Source organism: Chelonia mydas, chromosome 13 (assembly GCF_015237465.2).
Source record: "Chelonia mydas isolate rCheMyd1 chromosome 13, rCheMyd1.pri.v2, whole genome shotgun sequence".
NCBI lineage: Eukaryota > Metazoa > Chordata > Testudines > Cheloniidae > Chelonia > Chelonia mydas.
Genome location: NC_051253.2, coordinates 6,817,463 through 6,840,899, shown reverse-complemented (window position 1 = coordinate 6,840,899; position 23,437 = coordinate 6,817,463). Strand labels below are relative to the sequence as shown.

At 41.6% G+C, this 23,437-nt stretch overlaps 1 long non-coding RNA gene across 2 annotated transcripts in view; it reads right to left on the bottom strand.

Moving 5' to 3' along the window:
• Window positions 1-23,437, bottom strand: part of LOC122462645 — a 309,415-nt gene that overhangs the window by 58,811 nt on the left and 227,167 nt on the right. Inside the window, exons 1-2 of one of the 2 annotated variants that reach the window (XR_006285333.1) lie at window positions 19,692-19,819; window positions 9,499-9,837 (exon numbers count right to left, since the gene is read on the bottom strand). This is a non-coding gene — a long non-coding RNA (uncharacterized LOC122462645). Of the gene's footprint in view, window positions 1-9,498; window positions 9,838-19,691; window positions 19,820-23,437 lie in introns of those variants that run through there. The other variant, XR_006285332.1, reaches the window with a different exon arrangement.

Here is a 23,437-nt window from a genome sequence, read left to right as displayed (position 1 = left end):
GTCTAAAAATCCATCATTTAAAATGAGAAGGGTAATTTGCACAATGGAAGATCAGTTCTATCTTTATTCCTCCATCACATTGCAAAAGTAGAGTTGAAGAACTTTGAGTGCTGCTGGCTGTATGAGAACTTTCCTCTATTGCCAACTTAATAATACATGAATACTGATCTGCCATATTGACTGATGACTCCTGCTCCTGACCCTGTTTTGTTTTTATTGATTGGCTTAGGCGAGTTCCTGAAGTCCTGAATCATCAGAACAGAGACCTTGAGTTATTCCAGCCAAATCAATCCATGGCCCATTGACATATTGCTTTACCTAACCAACCATACACCTTCTCTTTTCCCTGATAATTTCTCAGTTAATTGCTTTTTAGCTCTCATTCGTTACAAGGTCAGGCTGTGACTGGGCTTGTACAATCCCATCTCCGATAAACTCTCCAAGTCCTCTAATCAGCCACGACTGGGATTTTAGTTCCATTAACTTATTCATCATCTAGACAGTTCCATCTCGAAAAGTTTGACTCTTGATTGTATCTGTAGTATCTTCAATTATTTAAGAGGAATTGAAAATAGCCTCCTCACTTAACAGGAAGGGTGTATTCCAAGTACTGAAAATGGAGCTCAGTGAGGACTGTTGTTCTGTTTATGTTCGTTGTGCATGAACCCAAGCTGCAGTTGTCTGGGGAGATCATAAGGGTTTGCTGTCGCTGAACATGTGTGCACAGGACTGATTATTAAGATGTCCGATATAGGAGAATGACAGTGGACTGATGACTAGTGGCTTGATAATGCTAAACTGAGTCTGAGATTCTGTCCCATGATGTCAAACGCTGATTCCGTTTCCATGGGAAGTTATGCAAATGACATAGCTCCTCAGTGAGATGTGACACTGAATTTGCTAGAGAAAATGACTTGTTCTCCTGGCAAAATACCTGTTTCTAAAATCCCACAGCCAGCTGCTCTTGGAAAGGTGACACCTTCTGCATTTGTTAGAGACCATTAGTACCATCAAGAGTGGTCTCGCAGCTCACGTCAGCTGACTGAGTGCAATCGGTGAGCCATATCCTGGAGTTATTGTGTAACCTCTGGCAAAGTACATGTTGCATCCCTCTCTAGCAGCTGGCCCACTAGAGGATGAAACCCCACTACTGCTGATTACTTACAGAATTACTCTTGTAGCTGAAGCAGTAGGGGTCTGTACTGCAACACTGAAGGCCTTGGGTTCCATTCCTGCTAAAAAGCCATGCTGGGGGTCATTATACTTACTTACCCCTTCTGCTGAAGCCAACAGTGCTTTATTTGAGTAAAAACTAGGAATAAACTCCAAGATTTGGCCTATAGGTGCTTTTGGGGCCTTTTGAGACCATTTGAGGCTTATAACTTCAGAAGAACCAACCCTAGATGGGGATTGAACTGGTCACAGGAACGAGCAGTTGAAAAGGGAAAAAAAAAACATTCAGAAGGATGAAGAGCTTTGGCATATTTCATAAGGGAGCCTTCCTTCCCAGCATTACATACTGGGTCTCATGATATCTGTGTAACTGTTATACACGTGAGAAGAGAGAGACAAGCTTGTGCGACAAGCAGGCTGTCTGAGCGGTTTGACAATGATCCAAAGCTCATGGGTGTCAATGGAAAGACTCCAGTTGGCTTTGGGATTAGTCAGTGTCACAATCTTTAGCATGACTGACAAGATAAGGCTTGCACTGCTCTCCAGGCCAAAGGTTATGGAGAAATCTGACAGGGCTGGGCAGGTCATTTGAGGATGGGCGTGTTTCAATGTCAGGATATATTTGTGCTTGCATATCATGTGGCGTATGGGCATCTGCGAACATATGGGTGTTTTCAGGTTTGTTTATGGAGAGCCCATGTACCTAGCTATAAAGCGCCTTCACTGAAAGCTTCAAAAAGACCAGCTAGCTCTCTGATGTTATTCCCAGCAGCACTGTTTCTTTGCACGGGGGAACGATATCATATCACAGTACAGCAGACTGGCAGTGCTGGTGTAAGTGTGTGTTTGTGGGGCTACCAGATGGTACCAGTGTGGAGCCGGGGACTGTGGCTTTAGATCACCTCTACTAATTAACCTGAGTCATGAACGTCCAGATGCATCCGCACTTTTACTACCTCGAAAAAGCAAAAAGGCTCTTAAAATGTCTCCACGCTTGAAAGGCAAGGCTCTAATACAGGTTAATATAGAAACACTCTACAGTCATCTCTGATATGTTGCCTAAAGCTGGGAAGGTGAAAATCTACAGTCACTGCTCCATGGACTCCGAGCTGAGGTATTTCAGTGGCAGCTCCAGGAGCAAGCCTAGCTGAGTCAGCTGGAATTCCTTGGAGGGGGCTCCTAGGGAATGAATTCTGGAGTGTCTCTCTTCTCCACATGCAGATATTAGCTGTCAAGTCTTGTCGTTTTTATCATGGCTCGCCTGATATTTGGTGGCTTTTCTTTAAGTCCCAGCTCCTGGAATCATGCAATTGTGTGAGAATCTCGGCTTTCATTTTGAAAAAAAAACCAACATCCCAGTTTGTAGCCCTACCGGTTGCAGGAAAATCTTCTATATTTGACCCCTAATGGCTGAAGAAAAAGAGGGGAAATCCCCTCCTTCCCCTGAAATGAAGTTTTAATTATAAATTTGTCCTGTTTTTAAGTCAACCTCATTATTTTTGGATAGCCTGGCTCATAATTTTTGAACGCTTGTGAATGGTAATACTGTGTCCTGTGGAGCAGACCAGGTGCCCAGGGTTGTGGGCTGGCAGAAAAGCCTCTATTCCAGGAAGAAAACTGCAGATGGCTCAGGCAAAAATTCCTGAGCCACCTGTGGCTGTTTGCATGGTGTAAACAGCTGGCAAAACTGGCCCCAAATTTTGACACTTGAGACAATGTTGTGAGCATTGACCATATGGTTAGACTGTGTCTTCCCTTTGCTGCTAGCTGCCCAAAGCAGGCAGCTATGAGTTCTATACACGCACATACTGTCAGTCGAGCTGACTTTTATATTTCATTAAGGAAAATAGTGAACCAAGAAGGAATCAATATAAAGTCCCCATGAGAGAGAAAGCAGTGCCTCTCTGAGATCCCTCACACGAGATTGGCAGGAAGACTTTGTACTGCCCCTTTAAATGTAAATGAAATGGAGAATTATAGCTACGTAGACAACCAGAGTGAAAGAGCCCCTGGAAAAAGAGTAAAGGATAATCATGTTGATCAGGCCAACATTCGAGATACAAGTTCTAACCCACCTTGTGGCATGCAGCCTCATGTCATCCCATCTGTGCACCCAAGAACATGGAAACGATTGCTGAGCAGATAATGGATGCCTCATTTGCTAAGTTCCTGCAATTTCACTGCTTTGTACAATGTCTTGATTAGAAGGGAAAAATATAAAACCTAGTTTTTTCCAACAGTGTGAAAACTAACCTACAACACATGCCCGCACTGAAAAGCTATGCCCTTTCTTGCCCTTCCCGAAGCAGCTGATTGCCTGATTACTGCCCCTTGTAAAATAATTCCCAGAGAGGAACAACATTACAAACAACTTGAAGAAATAAACATTTCTTTCTCCTCCTGTTGCTGGCAGCTCCTGCTATGTGGTTTTGCGAAGGCCTCTTCCATTCCTGCTTTGACTGCTGGAAGTGGCAGGAGAAAGAAAAAGAAACCTAGTTGCTTTCAGTCTCTGCATCATGCTAAACAGCTCCAACGACAATCTTTACAACACTGTTATACTCAGACATAAAATCTTAATGTATTATATATAGTGCCTTGCATCTTACATTCTGCTGGGGAAAAAAAGGTGAGTCCCCGGTAGTAAATGAAATATTAAATATTATTAAATATGAAATAGCTAAACCTGTATTCCAATAAAATGAATCTTTCATACTTTTCCTGTTTTTTTCCCCCCAGGGTGTGCAATGATCTCATGAGCTTTTATGTGTCCTTTTAAAGACGTAAAATCAGAGGTAATTTATGATTCTGTTCTATTCAAATGTACTGTAGTAGGAAAACAAATCAAGGATTTGAAAATCTCTTATGGCTGCATCTACCTTGCTGAACCAGTTAACAGACTATATCAAAGGCTCACCTAAAGACACTGTTGTAATGCTTGCTGACATATGCCACCTATTTAGAAAGCTTGTTTCCAGTTATATACTCTACTTTCATTTATAGTGGCTTTAATCTTCCACATATGATAACAAAATCTTTTCTTATTGGATGGGAGGCTTTTATGGTTATCTTTGTTGTTGCATGGAGATTCTCTTTGAATTAAACTGTTATTTTGGTGGGAGTTCTGATTTGTGTTACGGAAATTGGACATAAAAAAAAACCTACAAGAGACAGATGTAAGAATACTAATTTTATAAAGTCACCATTTATTAGGGATTGGAAAATATGGGATAGGTTTCCTAGGAGAAGAAGGCTGTTGGAAGGGAGAATACAGGTTGGCTTTCAGGTTAAGACACAGGACGGAGACTAAAGTAATCTGGGTTCTAGCAGCAATTATTTCATGGACTTCCCATGTGACCTTGACTCCTGTCAACCATTCTCAGTTTCCCCATCAGTAAGGTGGGGGCAATAATACTCACCCCCAGGGATGCTGCGAGGCTTAATTAATTAATATTTGTGAAGCAGCATGAGAATCTTTGATCAGAAAATCTTATCCATACTCTTACAGTTGTGGTAAGGCTCAGCATACTGTGGTTCAGAGGGGAAACCATTAATTAATTCAACAAAATTATTATATTTTCTGATAAAAATATTCTCAGATCATACTGTCCAAATGTGGGCTCCCACACAGACAAGCTAAATCTTGTATGTAGATGCTCAAATTGGCAATGATGTGTCTAATTCTCAATGTTCATCTTTCATTTAAAGGCTTGTTTAGGTCCCCACATTCAAAACATATGCCCTCAACAGGTTTAATGACAATATTAACGTTGTGTATTCACTAGGAGGAAGAGGTACCTTTAAAAGAGGGTCGGGAGAAGTCAGGGCATCTATGATCCTCTGGGAAGTCCACATTTCCATGCTTCTGTTCAAGAATATTGCCTCAATCAGGGAGGCAGCATTGCAAAGCAAAGGCTGTATTTGGCAGGAGTTTATTTTACTAGGACAAACTATATTTTTGTGACTACTGCTGAATCTTCAGCCTAATACACTATGCAGTTTGGGGGAAGATGAACTCCAGAATATGCATGAATCAGCTGATCACCCTGCAGAAATAAAGTCAGATCGTCGACTATTGACTAATGGTTGAGGGTATGGCTACATGGCAGTGTAAACCCAGGGTTACTAAGACTCAGATCTGCTGACCCTGGGTTTGCAAGTCCAGGCCTTGAGTGTGTGCACACTGCATATTGACCCTAGGTTAAGAATTTCTGGACTCAGGCCCCAAACCTCAAAGGGTATGTTTACACTGCAATAAAAGGCTTCTGGCACAGCTGCAGGGCTCCAAAATTGCAGTGTAGACGTTCGGGCTCCGTCTGCACCCCAGGCTCTGAAACCCTGCAAGGGGGTGAGGGCTGGGTCTCAGAGCCCGGGCTCTAGTCTGAACCGGAAGGTCTACACTGCTATTTTTAGCCCTGCAGCCCGAATCCCATGAGTCAGCTGACCCGGATTCTGAGACTCAGTGCTGTGGCTTTTTTATTGCTGTGTGATGTACCCACGGAAGCTCGAATGCCATAAACTGATAATTATAGGCATCCCATTCTATCCTGCCTTTCTTTATATCACATCCTTTCAACCTTCTTTAAGACACTTCCTGCCTTCCATGGTTAGGCAAAGCAGGAGACTCTGAAAGGAAACCCCCCTGTGCTCACTGTACATGTGACCCTGACAGTCAATTTACACCTGTGTTGTCTCCCCATCTATGCAGGCTGGGAAGCGAGACAATGTGAGAAGAAAGGCAACACATTCCGCAGTGCAATGGTAGAGTCCATGTTCTTTGATAAATTTCATGGTTTTTGTGCTAATGCAAGTTCAAATCATTTTAAAACAAGATAAAATGATTTGAACCATAACAATGCGTGCTTTTGAATGTGACTCTACTTCAGATGAGAAAACAGGAATGTTTGGTCAACTGCAATCGTCTCACAGCCTAATCAGAAACATACGCTCTTCGTCTGCTTCAGTCAGGTCTTTTTGTTACCTCTTTTGGCCCGAGACCTTTGGGATGAATCCCATCTTTATTTATTTCTATATTTTAATGCACCGCCTTTGGCTGCCACACATTTTCATCACAAAGATTTCAAATTCCCTTAGAGCAACAGAAAACATGTTGCAAACTACTCTGAAGCTTAGACATGAGCATGTCAAATATCTGATCTATATAAGAATAGATAGACGTGACATTTAGTAATCATCTTTCTTAGACAAAATGGGGGATGCTGTCACTTTAAGTATATCTCAGTCGAATTTCTGGCATTTTACCATAGGGGAAGCAGGAGGCATAATAGTAAATTTCTGTTAATATATAAAAAAGATCAGCCCCAGAAAAACACAGTTGCTACTATTTAAAGTGCAATACCTCATCCTAGCTTGCCTTGCCATTTACTTTCTGCTGATATCCATATGTCATCACTAATATTTACTAATGTTCACTTTATAAATGACTTTTCCTAGCTGTCAGAACATTTACCTCTAGTATCTATTCCCCCACTATGCATCTTGTCCCCTTTTAACAAAGATTCATATCTTTGAGGTTAACCAGAAAGTCAGATACTCTGCAAATAGGTTTGGCAGAATTCATTTTAAAAAATAATTTCAATGGATAATATAGAGATTTATTTTTTAAGAATTTTAGTATTTATTTTTATCTAGTTACGTTTTCACAGTTACAGTAAATTATGCGGGGGGAGTCAGTCAATAATTATTCAATGACTGTAGCTATTGAGATTCAAAAAGTTAAAGCTTTATAACCGTAAAAACACAAATGGTCAAGATCACCTGTCAAAACATACAAAGCAAACAGACTTAAATTGAACTCTAATAAGTTCGCAGGCAACATTCTTCTTACTCTGCCTATCTGTAAATTTAGTTGATCATCGATGGAAATATTTTTTTGTCTGTGTGTGTTTGGTGAAATCAACCTTTAATGACATTTGCCAGTAAAAATCTAACCCTTCCAAGCCGAGATGTAAATGACACTTTGGGTCTAATTTTTAAATAAACTGGGTATGTAATTGCTGTGGCCCTGCACGCTGATCAGGTAATTGCCAGCATACATGACCATAATTTGCTCCTTGCACATCAAGTTGGGGTAAGAGTGTATTTGTGCACACATTTTGTGTGAGTAATGGCATCTGAAAAGTAGGCCTTAAGAAGATTCATTAACACTAAAATAATAGATGCTCAAAAAAAATGTGGATTTTAATATAATATAGCTACAGCGAAACACCAGTATGCTTAAAAGATATTTATGGTCATAAATATGCATTTATGATGCATCCGATGAAGTGAGCTGTAGCTCACGAAAGCTTATGCTCAAATAAATTGGTTAGTTTCTAAGGTGCCACAAGTACTCCTTTTCTTTTTGCGGATACAGACTAACACGGCTGCTACTCTGAAATATGGTCATAATAGTGACTGTGTGAAAAAATATAACAGCTTTGTTTTTCATATTTATTGTCCATCAATGACTTCTCTGTTAAATGTTTTCAGTGTACGAGTCCAAAGAAGATTTTTCTAACTATCAGCACTGCAGCTCAACTCGCTATATGAAATTCTAAACGTGTTCTATCTGCTTTGTACATCTTCTCTGACAAACACCTAGCAGGGTGATTGAAAATTAGATCTTAGCTGGCAATTTTGTTGATGAAGCACGAGATAGTTACTTTGGCCCTGCAGTGCTAATAGCAGTCAACATGCATTTTGCTACTACAGTAGAACCTCAGAGTTACGAACACCAGAGTTACGAACTGACAGGTCAACCACACACCTCATTTGGAACCGGAAGTACGCAATCAGGCAGTAGAAGAGACCAAAAAACCCCCCCAAAGCAAATACGGTACGGTACTACGTTTAGTTTAAACGTAAACTACTAAAAAAATAAAATAAAGGGAAAGGAGCATTTTTCTTCTGCGTAGTAAAGTTTCAAAGCTGTATAAAGTCAATGTTCAGTTGAGCATAAGCTTTCGTGAGCTACAGCTCACTTCATCGGATGCATTCAGTGGAAATTTTCCACTGAATGCATCCGATGAAGTGAGCTATAGCTCACGAAAGCTTATGCTCAAATAAATTTGTTAGTCTCTAAGGTGCCACAAGTACTCCTTTTCTTTTTGCAGATACAGACTAACATGGCTGCTACTCTGAAACCTGTCAATGTTCAGTTGTAAACTTCTGAAAGAACAACCATATCGTTTTGTTCAGAGTTACGAACATTTCAGAGTTAAGCACACCCTCATTCCCGAGATGTTCGTAACTCTTAGGTTCTACTGTAAATTAGAAGGTGTGACTTGGAATATATGTAAGTTTGGATCCTAGACTCTTTATATAAACTATTCCTCTAGTGGCTCAAATCAAAGTATCGCCTTTAAGAATTGAAGAATCAGGCCCAAGGAAAACAGATTTGTGTGGATACCTAGTTTAAAGAGTTACTTTTCTGACCAATAAGTTTGCTTTATAGACAGGATGGTCTTGTGGTTAAGGAACTGGTGTGGCAATCAAGATAACATCAAGGTTTGAATCCCACCTTAACCACAAATTTTCTGAGGGACTTTGGGAAAAATCACTTAATCTCTATGGAAAAGCTCTATTTGTAAAATATGGATAGACCTTTCCTACGTTGCAAGGATAAACTTATTAATGTTTGTGAAGCGCTCAGATTCTACAGTGACAAGGCCTATACCGACATACAGACAGACCTCATGTAAAGTGCAGTGACGATGTTTCTCAATGTTGCACAGAACTTTTCCAGAAATTGTTTTATGGAGAGAATTAATAAGCACTAAAAATACAGGGCCCAGACAATCTTTACAGTGGATACACCTACCATAGGAAATATATAAGGGGTGAGTATGATGATAGCCTAATCTTGAAAAGGGAATTTCATATGTAAATTACATAATAATTTCCCCCAGTACACTTTTCTACTGTGCAAACAAAAATACTGTATTCAGCATGTGAATCTGAAACTGGCTTTTTGTTCTGTGTTGGCAGAAGGAGGATTTTTATTTCTATCATAATTATAAGGCATATTTGATTCTGAGGAAGTAGATCATCATTTAATTTTTAAAGAAGCAGATTAGGTTAATATTTTAGGTATAATAGATGCCATTATATTATGTGCAATGAAAAAAAAATCCAACATCCAGGTATGAAACAATATATCCTAAAATCAATATACTCCTAATTCTCTAGGACAGATGTTTACCACTGTTTTCTTGTAGACCACTGATTTCCCTATATCATGTATTCAGTTGTTTGATTTCAATTTATAACTAGCTTGATTCTTGCTATAGCAGGATCTGAGTCTGATAATCAACAAAAAAATCTTACCTTCCAGAATAAAACAAGCAGAGGTCTCTCTCTAGCGAAGGCATTGTTTTACAAAATGATGGATGTGCATATTTATTTACTTTGTGACTTCCATGTCAGATTTGTCATATTTCCTCAAATTTCTAGTTAAACCAAGGTTCTGCGTTGTGTTTTTGTTACTACTGAAGCCTGGAGGCTCAATTGTACCTTATAAAAATAAAGCTATAATTTATTTGCTCCATAGATCATGCATGACAATAATCACCCTGGAATTTGAGCTAGGTTCTCATATCTGGCTTTGTTGGTGATGATGTATGAAGAGCACAGGAAGCAGCTCGATTTTCATACTCTGGAATAAACCTGAAATACAGAGAGAAGCAAAATTTGAGTTAAAATATGGAAACATGATAGAAGAGTCATAGGGAGAGATATATGTGCAGTATGCAATGACAGTAGTATCTTTCTCACCAGGTGGACATTTGGAAATTATATATACAGCACAGCAATGAAAGTATAGGATATGTGGCAATGAAACAGTGTAGCAGCCATCATCCTGAACTTGTGTACATCACAATTATGCATGCACAAATTTGACTTTGCAGATGCAAACATTAGCAAACATACCAGCCCTTGCATGTACCCTATAAATGGTTTAATATCCGCATGCATTGTGCACAACTGTTAAGCAACTGTTTCCACTAAACTCATTACTCAGTGGGTTTGGTGGGTGCAAATTCTTAACTCTTGTGCACATGCATGTGTATTAAGCAAAGGCTGAGAGCAAATGTTAAGATTTTTTTTAGCAATGTTTGAATCGGCAAAAAGCAGGCACAGAGGGGTTGTGTCACTGACTTCCATAGGGCTAGGATTTCACCCATTTTGGAGGGCACAGTTCTAGAAGTTACGACTCTTGAGTTCTATGCCCAGCTCTGTCACCAGCTTACCATGTGATGCTGCAAGCATCAAATTTGTGAATCTTTGCGAAGCACTCAGCTATTACAGTGCTGGGGCCATCTAAGCAGATTGATAGACCTCATGTAAGTGAGGTGAAGATGATTCTCAGTGTCACTTTTTTTTACTGACTGAATTAATAAACACTGAAATGCAGTACAAAAATATTGCCCCCAGAGAATCTCTGCAATAGATAAGGATTTCAGGTCTTATACTGGCCACATGAAACATGTAATAGCAATGAGTATGAGGAGACCCTAATTCTGAAAAAGGAATTTCCTTTGTAAATTAGATAATTTCCCACAACCCTCTTTCGCTGTACAAACAAAAACGTAGTAAGGGGTAAAATTCCAAAAGGACTAAGGCGTAGCTTTCATGTCTGCAGTTTGAATTATTGGTGCAAATATGAATGTTTCCATCTTTAGCTACCTGATTTCCCTCCAGCTGTTTTACATTCTCTAGAGTTAGCTATGAGGGTTTTACAATTAACAATACAGTCATGTAGTCATTAATAGATCCTGCAGAAGCCTGGGAGAGTAGACGAGCAGAACCCAGAGCAGAACAGAGTGACAAGGTTGTTGGGAAGGAGGAAAGCATGGACAACTTTAGTGCAACGTACTGTTAAAAGTAATGGACTGGCAGTGAACCAGTCATTGAAGATTGAAGCAGTTTTAATTAAATACACTGGTCCCTACAAATACACCTTTGTTCAAGTAAGGGTAACAGACTGTGGAAAAGAGGCGCTGTCACCAGAAATGATGTGGTAGAAAGGCAATTCTGATGTCCCAAGTAGGACAAGATTAGAACGCTGTGTTTGATAGTGAAAGACCTGAAGAGATTTTAAAGCAGAGATATTTGCTAAGAAAATCTTTAGGTAGGATTTCACTTTCACAGCAAAGAAGAAATATCCCATAAAGCAGATCGTCTCCTCATTGCATGGGGAGGCAGACAAACGCTAACATGGGGCTTAGGAAGGTGAAGACCTGGGATGAAATCCTGGCCCAGCTGAAGTCAATGGAAGCTTTGTCATTGACTTCAGTGGGGCCTGGATTTCACCCCTGAAACGCTTTCACCATGCTGTTTAAAGTATACTGGTGAGCTAACTCTTATGGAAGGAGTAAAGCATGTACAAAAGGGCTTTGCTCTGTGCTAAAAAGCTGCAGGGTTGAAATATATATTTCCTCATTCCTAGGTAAATGGGCTACCTGCACAGCAGGCTGCCATAGCTATGAGAAAATGAGGCTGAATAGAGAATGCTGTCCCCTCCTCCTCCTCCTCAGGACGGGACATTGGTCATTATTCCCCATTACTCCCCCTTTGCAGTGAGTTGCAAAGAGCTGCCCTGCACACGAGAGTTCAACATCATCTCTACAAGTGATGCAGTCTCCAACTACGGGTGCCCCCTCACTGTACAATGGAATCTCAGGTATTATAGTTCTTATAGACCTTCCATGGGCATCTAGGACTTCCAGAATTTTGCCCTTAGGAATAGGGCCCAAAGATAATGTCAATTGTTTGTGATTTTTCCACCCTCCCAATGAAATAGATGAGCTCACTCAATCCACATCTGTGACTGCCCTTCCCCCCCAACACTGCCTGCTGGAGCATGTCTCCATGGTTTACAAAGCTGGCCATGATGCTACTCCACCTGAAACCACCCTGGATAACACGGAACCTACTCTACCCCTGGGATCTCCGGCAGGCCAAAGTCAGTACCATTATATTTCATGACATACAGAACAGAGAAGTTAGATCAAAACATAAAATACTCTGGCTGGAAGGTTGCAACGTCACACGACTTTATTCTTACATTTCAGAACGACAACACTCAAGAACCTCAAACCAGTGAGGCACAAAGCAGGCTGCTCCCTAAAACAGAGAGAGGAACAACTTGCCCAACTTTACGCTAGGCTGGCTGGCTGCAGACTTACTGTTGCTAGGACCAGCACACATGCTTCCTTATAGAGACCTCCTCAGTTGCAAACATGGCCAGGAACCCCCCTAAAGTGACAGCTTACAATTTTAAGACAGTTTTCTATACACCAAAAATACCCACTTCTAGAAATAGAGCTGTTTCCTTAAACCATTTGGTGTGATCCTGCACTGGGTCTGTTGACTTCAATGGCATGATTACAACCTCATGAAACTAACAGGATGCAAGTCTGTGAGGATTCATACAAATGTCCCCATTTCTCTGCCTGTGGCCCACCTTGAAGTTTTTTGTATTTTTACTTGAATCCACATATAATTGGTACGGTCAGAAATGTAGCCTGGTGTTAGTAACAAGCTATTGAAGTAACTGTAGGACAAAAATAAGCCATCTGACTGAAAATGTCTTAGTTTTCAGATTTCAGTTGGTCTCAGAGATGGTGATGTGGGAATGGTGAAAGTGTAGACAGAGCCTTGGTTCAGAGAAGCACCCAGTAGTTCATCTGCCCATCTGAAACCTATCCACTTTGGTTAAGAATTGAGGTTGGAAAGCAGGTGGTCTCCTCCCACCCCACAACCTGGCCTTGAGGAAAAACTGCAGGAAGGAACCAGCTAGAGACTCCAGCCAGTAGGAGCAGTTGCAGAAACAACCAAAGCAGGGACCTCAGGACATTCAGAAAACTTTCTACAGGTTAATCTGGACTTTCTCTGCCCTGTGCAGATTGGCTGTTTCTTCCAACCCTCTCCCTCTCTCACAGTTCCTTCACCGCAGTTTCGCCCCACCCCTGCCCCTTCTACTCTATTCTCCAATGCTGTCCCCCTCTCCTTTACCTTTTCTTTCCATTTAGCTAACCCACTCCCTCCTAATTCAACCCACCCTCCCCAAAATAGCAAAACTAATGGAATGTTTACTGCCCTCACATCGTTCACTCTGCTTGTGTATTCTATCCCTTCACCCACCCTGTGTCTGTCTTGTCTGTTTAGATTGTAAACTCTTTGGGGCACGGACTGTTTGTTACTCTGTGCAGTGACTAGCAAAACAGGACCCGTTCTTGATTGGTCCTTGGGCACTACCATAATAAACACAATAATAATAATAGTTATGAGAATAGGCTGTGTCATAAGATTTCCCACCCTATCAGTAGGGTCAAGAATAGCTTTTCTCATGGCATATCAATATGTCTAAGTTTGACCCTGGCTGCAACTTGAAGGGTAGATGCACAAACACACACACACACAGCACATACTCAAACACACATGTGCATGCACATGTACACTATATTCTCCAAGTTATTAGGCACCTTCAGAATGACTCCGATTTGGTTCACGTTTTAGGGAATGGTTTTTATTTTAATCAAACCGATTTGCTCATCTGATTGAAATGCATTTAAGATGGAATCAGCCATAGTATAATAGCTTCATCTGGAGCGTACACCCTTGCTGAGTATAGCTAGAGGTACCCAATCTCAAGTACAAAGGGAGAATCTGGCTCTATTTTTGTATAGCACTTTGAAGAGAGACATTGCTCAGTTTTATTATCATTTATTATAAAGCATCAAGGTGTCTTTCCACCCCTCTTTTAAAGGTAGCACAGCCTGCGGAGTTAATAATCAGTTAAAATCCAGGGACAACTGATTATCTCTTGGAAGGTAGACTTGAAAAAGTAGAAAGTGGGGCATTCCCAAGAACTTGGTGGCTAAGGGCCTGATTTGGGAAAGCATTTAACCATATGCTTAATTCCTTTGCCGAATCAGCACTTTAAAGAGTAAGAACCCAAAGTGACACATTTTCTGCACCAAAGATGGAAGGATAACAAAATCTGCTAAATTTACCTAGCAACCAAAGGTGAAATCTTGTCTCCGTTGAAGTCAATGGCAAAGCTTCCATTGATTCCAAGGAGACAGGTATGTCATCCAAGAGACTAAGAAGCTATTAACTCGGAGTTCATTTGGGCCCCAAACCTTGTAAGTTCATTGGTGCAGGTGGACCAGAACTCATCCATGGAGATGAACTGAAATCCATGTATGTGCAGCGATCCATCCCCATGGATCAGCCTGCCAGATTGGGGCCATCTCTCTGGTCTGCACTGAAACCTTTCAATTAATGTGAAACTTGACTAGTAACTAAAGCCAGGCCAAAGTATTCCAGTCACCAGAGAAACCACAAAGGAGTATCATAGTTTTCTGAGAATCATTTTTGTGACTAGATGGAAATTCAATTTATTACCTTCATTACGTTCTATGACATTTATCTCATGTATCATTATACTGATTATTGACAGGTTATTCCCCTTCTACAAAAACAGCTGTGGTAGGATGTTATCATTAAAAAGCATAAATGTGCAACAATTTAAAATTCTGTTGATTATTTATTAATATTAATTTACAATAATGTCTGTTTAATTTATAAATCTTATTCCAGCAAATTAACTCCAAAATTCACACCTTCATAAATACTTTTCAACACGGATTTACTCTTATTAACATTACCATTCACACTCAGAATGATATAGTATAGTATGTTACTTGCTTTTACATGCTGTACCAGATTTTGTATTCCCCAGAGAAGGGCAAGCATTTTCTGAGGCTTTTATAAATCAAAAACAAATTAAGTAAGTAGAACCTGAGAGGTTGCGATGCAGCTTTGACCTTTTGCACATGTGCCAAGGTGCTGTGAAAATGCCACAAACTGGTGAATTCTGCACCACTCTACTATTAACCACTACAGCAGGCCTAAGATTGAGGTCACATGATCAAGCCTCCTAGCACTGCACCGTACATAGACAGACTTTTTAATTGCAGGGTATTAATCAGTAACGGTGATGGCTAGCTCAGTTGGTAGAGCATGGGACGCACTTCACATCAAAGATCATTCGACACATCTCAGATGCCTTACAGATCCCCTGGAAACTCCATACGCCATGGAGACCACAGGCCAGTGGTGTAGTGGAGCGTACCAATCAAATCCTTAAGCGACACCTCTCAAAAGTGTGCCAAGAAGCCTCTCTGCGATGGCCCGATGCTCTGCCCCTTGTCCTACTCTGCATCCATGCTCTCCCAAAGGGTAGATTAGGGCTTAGTCCCTTTGAAATTATGTTTGGAAGGGCATGGCCTATGAATGGGACACCGGTTCTGGCAGGGGAGTGGGGAATGGGGTGTGGTTTTTTGTTTCAGTATATGTGCTCTCTGTCTGCTGTTCTCTCTTCTCTCCACAGGTATACCAAAGACTTCCAGCCTCTTCCATTGGATGCCCCTGTCCACTCCTTGCAGCCAGGTGACTCCGTGCTTGTTCGTACCTGGAAGGACGAGCCTCTCCAAGAAAAGTGGAAGGGACTCACACCATCCTGCTGGTTTCCCACAAGGCGGCGAAGGTCGAGGGACACAAAAACTGGATCCATCACTCTTGCCTGAAGGCGGTGCCTACTCCTCCACCAGTGGAACGGTGGACCGTCCAGCCCATCACCACCTCACCCTCCGACGATCTTGGACTCAAATTTTTGTTTAAAAAGACATAAGCACGGGGGGGGAGGGGGGCTACAAGGGCATATACACCATGAGGTCCCTCATAGTGGGTGTCATTTGCCTAATATTCCCCATATCTCTCTCTTAGGAAGGGATGGATGGGAACCATTAATTTGAATGTAAATACCTATGAGGCCCTCGAAATCACCTTTGCCCGTGAATTTAATCTGTCCAACTGCTGGATATGTTCCCAGATCCCCTACCATGCGGCCGGCTTCCCTTGGAGGGCAACCCCCCCACAACTGGTCAGACCTCTGTGACGGGTGGATAAAAGCAAACGCCACTCGGTTGCAAACGCAGCCCACCTTAACAGAAAACTGTACTAAAGAGGCCAAGTTTAGCAGCAACACTGATCCCTGGAAACCCTACTGGAATGCGACCCATGCCCCCAAACCCATCCAGCTATGCTCCGTCCCCATGGGCCTCCTTTGTTATCGCCAAGAAGCCACTGCTAACCATACCTGGTTTGCTGGCAATAGTACCTGTCAGTATTATTTGTCCCCATCCGCAAATACCACTATTCCTCTATGTAATAGTGCTGGCCAAGACACAGGCGAAGGGCTTCAATATTACACCCCCTTAGAAGCCGCAGTCCACAAATTGGGCCATAATGGCATGGTAGCCAATGGACAGTCCTTTTATGTCTGTGGTAACTCAGCCTATAACTCAGTTGGCACGGAAGCTGTTATTTGGGATACCTCAGCCCTCCCCTTTGGGTCATGGCCAACCTCCCGTCGGGCTGTCCCTGGCATCAGCGGTCCCTGTATGCCACCCCCGTGCCCATTAGTGAGGAAGATAGATTCAGTATGATCCTTCTCCCAGCATATGGGATGGGTAGATTGGCCAAGCTCTATCGCCAGCTCTCTGTATTCCTCACCAAATTCACCAACGATACCTTGGCCATAGAGAGGAGCCTCAACACGGAACTTTATCAACTCCGGTTGTTGTCCCTTCAAAACCGCCAGACCCTAGATTACCTTCTGGCTGCACAGGGCGGGGTGTGTGCCCTGATTGGGGATGAATGCTGTACGTATGTCCCAGAGGATTCACAGGATATTAACAAGCACATCCTGTCAGCCGAACAGGCTCTTAACCAGTGGAAAGCCCAGGAAAGAGAGCCCACTATCTTTGACTCACTCTGGGGATGGTTGCCTGACCTGGGGGGAGGCATTGTTCGTCTCCTGTTCACAGGTGCCGTGGTGTGTATTATCATTCTCCTCTTACTTGCCTGTTGTAAAGCACTCATGTATAAAATATGTGCCTCCCGCTCCACAGAAACCCCATTATATCCTCTTGTTGAGGATTCTAACTCCTCAGCACTTAATCACTTATTGTCCTTGGAATATGAGAAAACTCAGTTACAAGCTTGTTGAGTGTTCTCAAAGGAGGGCGTTGTTGGTGACACTGGGCACTACTCTAGGTAACTCGGGAGGGTGGAAGACCACGAGTGTCGATGAAGCCCTCTTGCTCTAGGCCCAGGCAAACTGAAGCCCCTCCGCTCCTTGAACTTTCTGTGACCCTGCACAACTATGTGGAAGCTAGCACACAAACAGACAGGTTTGCACACGACTCGCTAGCCAAAGCCAGCTTCGGCCTGGGAAATGTATAGATAAGGCAGAAATGTTTAGCAAAAGCTAGTAATAAATAGAACCAAATAAGGCAAGGCTCGGGCAATGCTAATGAGGAAAAACATTACTGGCTGCTTTAGCTGATTGGCTACGGTATTGTATGGGGCAACAGGTAATTGGTTGTATAAGCTTGTGTAGTGAAGTAGGCAAAGGTATAAATTGTATACTGTAATCTGCATTCGGGGCTGCAGGATTTGAGACAGTTCAGTCTCCCTGCGCCCTATCTAAAGCTTCAAATAAAATTCTCTGCTTCTCCACCCTGTTGTGGTCATTGGCGCGACGCACACCGGGCAACGAACCCAACTGTTGCTTGCCTCGGGCACTCTGTGCCGGCAACAACGGCATATCAATAAGCAAACTGCTACAATACATAATTATGACTACTTTTGTACTTCCCCACTGCCTTTGAGATTCCTGGCCTAATTCTTTTCTCACTTAGAGCCTGATTCAAAGTTTGTTCAAGTTAACAGATTGACTGAAGTAGGCTTTGAATCAATTCTTCAGGGTTTGTCAAGTGACTGGGCTAACATGTGTTAGTTAACCTCCACCTTTTCCCTAATGCAGACACAGGCTAACACCTTTTGCTTTGCTTTAGCTGAACCTTGACCTGCTAAATCAAGGTATTATGTGTCAATTTGCATCTATACTAAGGAAAAATTCACGGTTAGGTCAGGATAGTTAAAGAGTGTTAGCTCCCCCCACCCTAACTTCAACCATTGTTCTCAAACTAGACAAACTCTATGACAGGCAGAGTGGTCACTGAATAGGCCCTGAACTAGGGCTCCGAAAACCTGCATTCTGCTTCTGGCTTTGCCACTGACATACCATGTGACTTTGGGCAAGTCACTTTACCTCTCTGGGCCTCCTTTCCCCCTCCAACCCTTTATCTGACTTCTCTATTTAGACTGTAATTTCACTGGGGGCAGGGACTGTCTCTTTCTATGTGTTTGTATATCACGTAGCACAATGGGGCCACTAGGTGATCATCATCCCCCCAGTGCCAAGCTGTGAAAAAAGAAGGGAGGCTGGGTGGTGCTACTTTACATGCATATATGTCACACAGGTTCAGTATTTTGTGTATTTTTAAAATGAGTCCAGAGAAATTGTTTTCTAACCACTCAAATTAACACACACCCCCTTCGATACAAAACAGTGCTATGCCCAACAATTCTGCCAGCCACACCAACAGGAGCAAAATGTTTACCCTGCACTGGGCTGTGATTGAATTTGCTCAGATTAGACCCAGGGCTCAGCAAACTTGAAATGCCTTCATTTGAGGGAAGCTCTCATTTTTATGGAGATGTTCAGCTGGCTCTATATCTAATTTAAGGTCCAAGCTTTCCAATTTCCGCATAAGCATGTGGTCAAACACCAGCCTAATTGCTATTCTTTTTCCTCCTTGCAGAATTGAAAAGTGATCATGTCTGATGAGAATTCATTATAAAGTTGACAATTTGAGATTTGCCCCTTCCCTTTAACAAGATTCTGCAGAGCTTCATTCCTTTCAGTCCACACTGACTCTTATCCCAAGGCTTCCCTGCTGCTTCTATGATGCCCCAAAATATCTGTGCTGGAGGGTTAAGACTATTCCTCCTACAAACAAACAAAGGAATGAGAAAATTCTCTCTACGGTGGAACGATAAATGTAAAGAGCTTATACGTTAGCCATTAGCAGAAAAACATGAACTCATTTTACAGTACTAAAAGCAGAGGGGAAGAAAGAGATTTAAAGGAGGGGATCTGGGGATCCAAAAACAAATCAAATAAACCAAAGAACACCCCCGCCCATAAGAATGGGAAAAATATGTGTGTCTTTACAAAGAAGATTAGTTTTCGGCTGTGTGATATTGATAGAGTCTTGGTCCCTGTTCAGCCTGATTAAATAGCTATGCACCTTCTTAATCTCACATTAATCCCTGTAATGATTGCCGCACAGTTACAATTCTTCTCACCTGGTCAGAGGCTACCCACCTGTGATCCATTTCCAATGCATCTTGCCTCTGTTTGCAAATACATTGTTATGGGTTTAAGGGTACAATGGTGGGAAGAAAAAAAGGAGTCTCCCCCCACCCCCTTTAAAAAAACCCTGTCATTGCCTTCTCTAAGCAGTTCACTAAACTAGAAATTAATTTCTCCCCATGACACTTATTTGCAAGCCAAAGTGCTTTTTTTTATTTTTAAATACCTGGTCTGGAAAGAGTTAAAGTCATTATCCCCTGGATGTCCACAGAAGCAACACATCCCTGTTGTGTTCTATCAGAACGGCTGGGGCAGTTTCAGCAATGACTTCATCGCACTGCATTGCAACACTGCACAGTGCCCAACTGCTGGAGTTTGCTAATTTGTGTGTTTTCACTCGGGGCCTGCTGATTCAATCATTTTAAAGATGCCCATTTCTTCCAAACCAGGGATTTTATGACTCTAAGGATTAGAAGCTGCTATCCCAATAAACCCTGGAGCTGTATATATTCCAATTTTATGGTAAGCTTCACTAATAAACTGTTTAAAACATATGCTAATTGTGTTTATTGTATTCTTTAATTATCATATGTATCATTAAAGATGTACCATCCCATTTGGAATCTTAATACCTAACTCCCCCCACCCCTTTTTTTTAACAATACACAGTACAGCATTACCTTCAAAAATCAGAAGGGGGGGGAAAACAACAAGGAAGCCTGTTTTTAATTTTCATTGTTTATTTAAAGTAGAGACTTTGAATTTCATTTAAAATCTCCCTCCTAAAGAAAGGAAAGCAGAGAATAACATAACAAAACCTGGCATTATGCTTCTGTGCCTTTTATTCCTTAACTTATTTTAAAATATGACTCCTTATAATCTATTTTGCTTACTTTTCCTCCCCAGACTGTTCAAAAATGATAATTTATTTAGCCAAGATGGATTACAAAAGATCAGAATAACTGTCCCCTTATGGTTATAGCATGTTAGATGACAATTATTCTGATCATGTGTATATACACACACACAACTGTATATGAGTGTATAGATAAAAAATTCTGGCTCAGTTCTGTGCCAAGTATTTCACAATTAATTAAGAACCACAGCATCTTTCCAAAGGAGGGATGCCAGTTGTCCTAGTCATCTGAGCCATTTTCCTTGTGTGCTGTTAAGAGTGATCTTGACTCTTAATGTGATTTTATCCTGCCCCTTTAAAATGAGGTTTTCCTTATGTAATACAATGCTCGTGTTTAAAACTCATGAGATATTCCACTGCCCTTCTACGACATCTCCCCACCTACCTTTACTACTGATTGCAATTCCTTGCACTGATCCATCTATACATTTTTTGCATGGGAAAATGAATTTGAATTAACATTAGGGTATTTAGTCCACTGGCTAAAAACAAAACAAAATCCAGCTTCTCTTTGACTGCAGAAACTCCGTCAAAAAGTGTACAGGGAAAAGGGTCTATATGCACTTAATCAGTCCTTGTTCAGCAATATTGTAGATTAGAATAATAAATACATACAGACATTTGCCAGCAAAGCGAGCGCACACACATTTATCACAAACGAATTCTTCCCTTTCACTGAGTGGCATGTGCACGTGCTTCCACCCTTTAAATATGAAGCCCCTGCACAGAACTAACTGCCAGTGACAGGAGCTCTGCAATTGGTATTGACATACAAAGGGAGAAAATTGTTAAAAGGTGAACCAGCAGCTAGCACAGTATAATGTTAATTCTTTGGCTTTACAGATAACCATTTTGAAAATACCTCTTTAAAGTACTTTTTTTTAAAGCAAGTGAACATCCCAGAAAAAAAAAGGGGGGGAGGGGGACTCCCAATAGGCAGGTACTATGGCACATTTTAGCAGAAAGATTTGAAATGTTGGTCTGCTTCTGTGCTGGCATAGGGAAGAATTTGCTGAGAATTTGAAAAAAGATTTGGGGAAAAAAGTCTTGATGGGGGGGTGGAGTGGGGAAGGGGAGATGTTTCCTTTCAGGTACCAAGTGCTAATGTAGCATCGTGAATGAAATAGCTTCAGCAAATTGAATAACATCATTTGTAGATGCCAATTCAAAATATTATTGAAAAACGGAGATGCGGTTGTGCATTATTCTTAGAATATATGTTCTCTGGAGTGGGATGTCCTCTTGTGTATCCACACAGTGTTTAATACAATGGCATCCTGCTTTGGACTGGGGTCACTATGATAATATACATGTTAATACTATTAGCCCATCCCATCAGAGTGGAAAAAATATAATTTTTGGGGTGTAAATAATGGCAACCAATATCCTGCCACATCCCTGTCCTATAAACAAAGAACCTAATGTGTGGTCAGATTCTAATCTTAGGGACCCTTGGCATAAATATGGAGTAACCTGCATGACTACCATGGAGTTAATCCAGATTTACATCAGGATCAGTGAGATCATCATCTGGCCCTCACTTTTGTAATTTTGCCTACAAGGTGACCTATGATACTTGAATATTTAAAAACATGGTTATTCTAAAATTCTGCAATCTGGCTTGCTTATGTTTGCTAGGATATATAATGTAAACAAGTGGTATATTTGAACCTGCAACAGGAAAGTCTGGATTATCTAAAATAAAGACAAATTTATATGTAACTAGAGGTGTGCAAAAGTTTCCTATGCATAAAACACAGCCACATGCTTTCAGTCGGCATGACATTCAGTTTAGATTAAGGAAAATAAACTCCAAACAGAACAAAAGTGAAGTCTCCATGAAAGAACACAGTGTGTGTGTGTGTGTTTGTTCCTCCTTTTTATAGGCTGCGGCAACTCTGAGAACAAAATGGCAGCTGCCTCTGCACTCAGAGTTCATAGACATTTAAAGGTGCAGTACACAGGAAATAATGACATCACAGTTTTCATGGCTACGTACAACACAGAGGGTAAAATCCTGGCCCCAATGATGTCACTGGGAGGTGCGCCATTGACTTCAATGGGGTTAGGATTTCATCCAGAGTGTCTGGCTTTCCTTCTGCTCTGACTTGACAATGGGGTGTTGCGAGGGACTCAAGAACACACTGAAACGCTGGCTGCCCCACAGCACACTCTTCAAGCAGCTCTGTGCTGCATGCTGGGGAGGAGAGAGTGGACACTGAAAAGCTGACGGCAGGTGCTGTGTGAGCCTCCAACAGAGTAGTATTTGGGAGGCCAGTGGGAAACTGATTCACTGAATCCACTGCAGTTTGTTGCTCAGGCAGGCCTGCCGCTGTATACTGGGGAGCGCTGGCCTGCCTGACTACCTCTGCCAGTGACTATACCAGTGCACTTTCTGCTGACTGGCTGAACGCAGCTGTGTCTACAATGCAGGTTTGCCCTGGATGGAGCCACTGGAAATGATCATTTTACACGGCCCCTAATAAATTAGAGCTTCACCCTTTTTCTCTCTTATATTAATGGATTTTATGCTACTTTTTAAATTATGCTGTTTTCAAATATGAATACATTTGAATATCAGACTGTAGTACCCAAATATAAATGTCAGGACCTCTGCACGTCTCCGGCATGTAGGGGCTAATTTAATCATCTCAGCAAAGTGATTTCAGTTCAGACAATTATTTGGTTTGAGTGGCCAGGCTCTGAGGAGAGTGCTCTGTAAAGGGAGAGCAGTTATGTACTGCTTAGGGCCATATTTTGTAAAAAACAATAACAACAGCAGCAGCATTTGAACAAAAATGTCGGCCTTCCTTTGCCTGCACAGTTACTGCTAATCGGAATGCTGTGTGTACAATCCCCTGGTCTGGGGATGCAGATGTGGGAAATGCATGTGCAAAAACAAGGGTTTTTGGGCACATGGATCTTGTGCCTCCTTTATCTAAAATTTTACTTTGTAGGTTTCATTCCTCCTCCCTTCCACACGTCACACTTTAGATCCTTCAAACAAGACATTGGCAGCACAGGCTGTGTATTTTTTAAAGGAGTAGCTCTGTTAG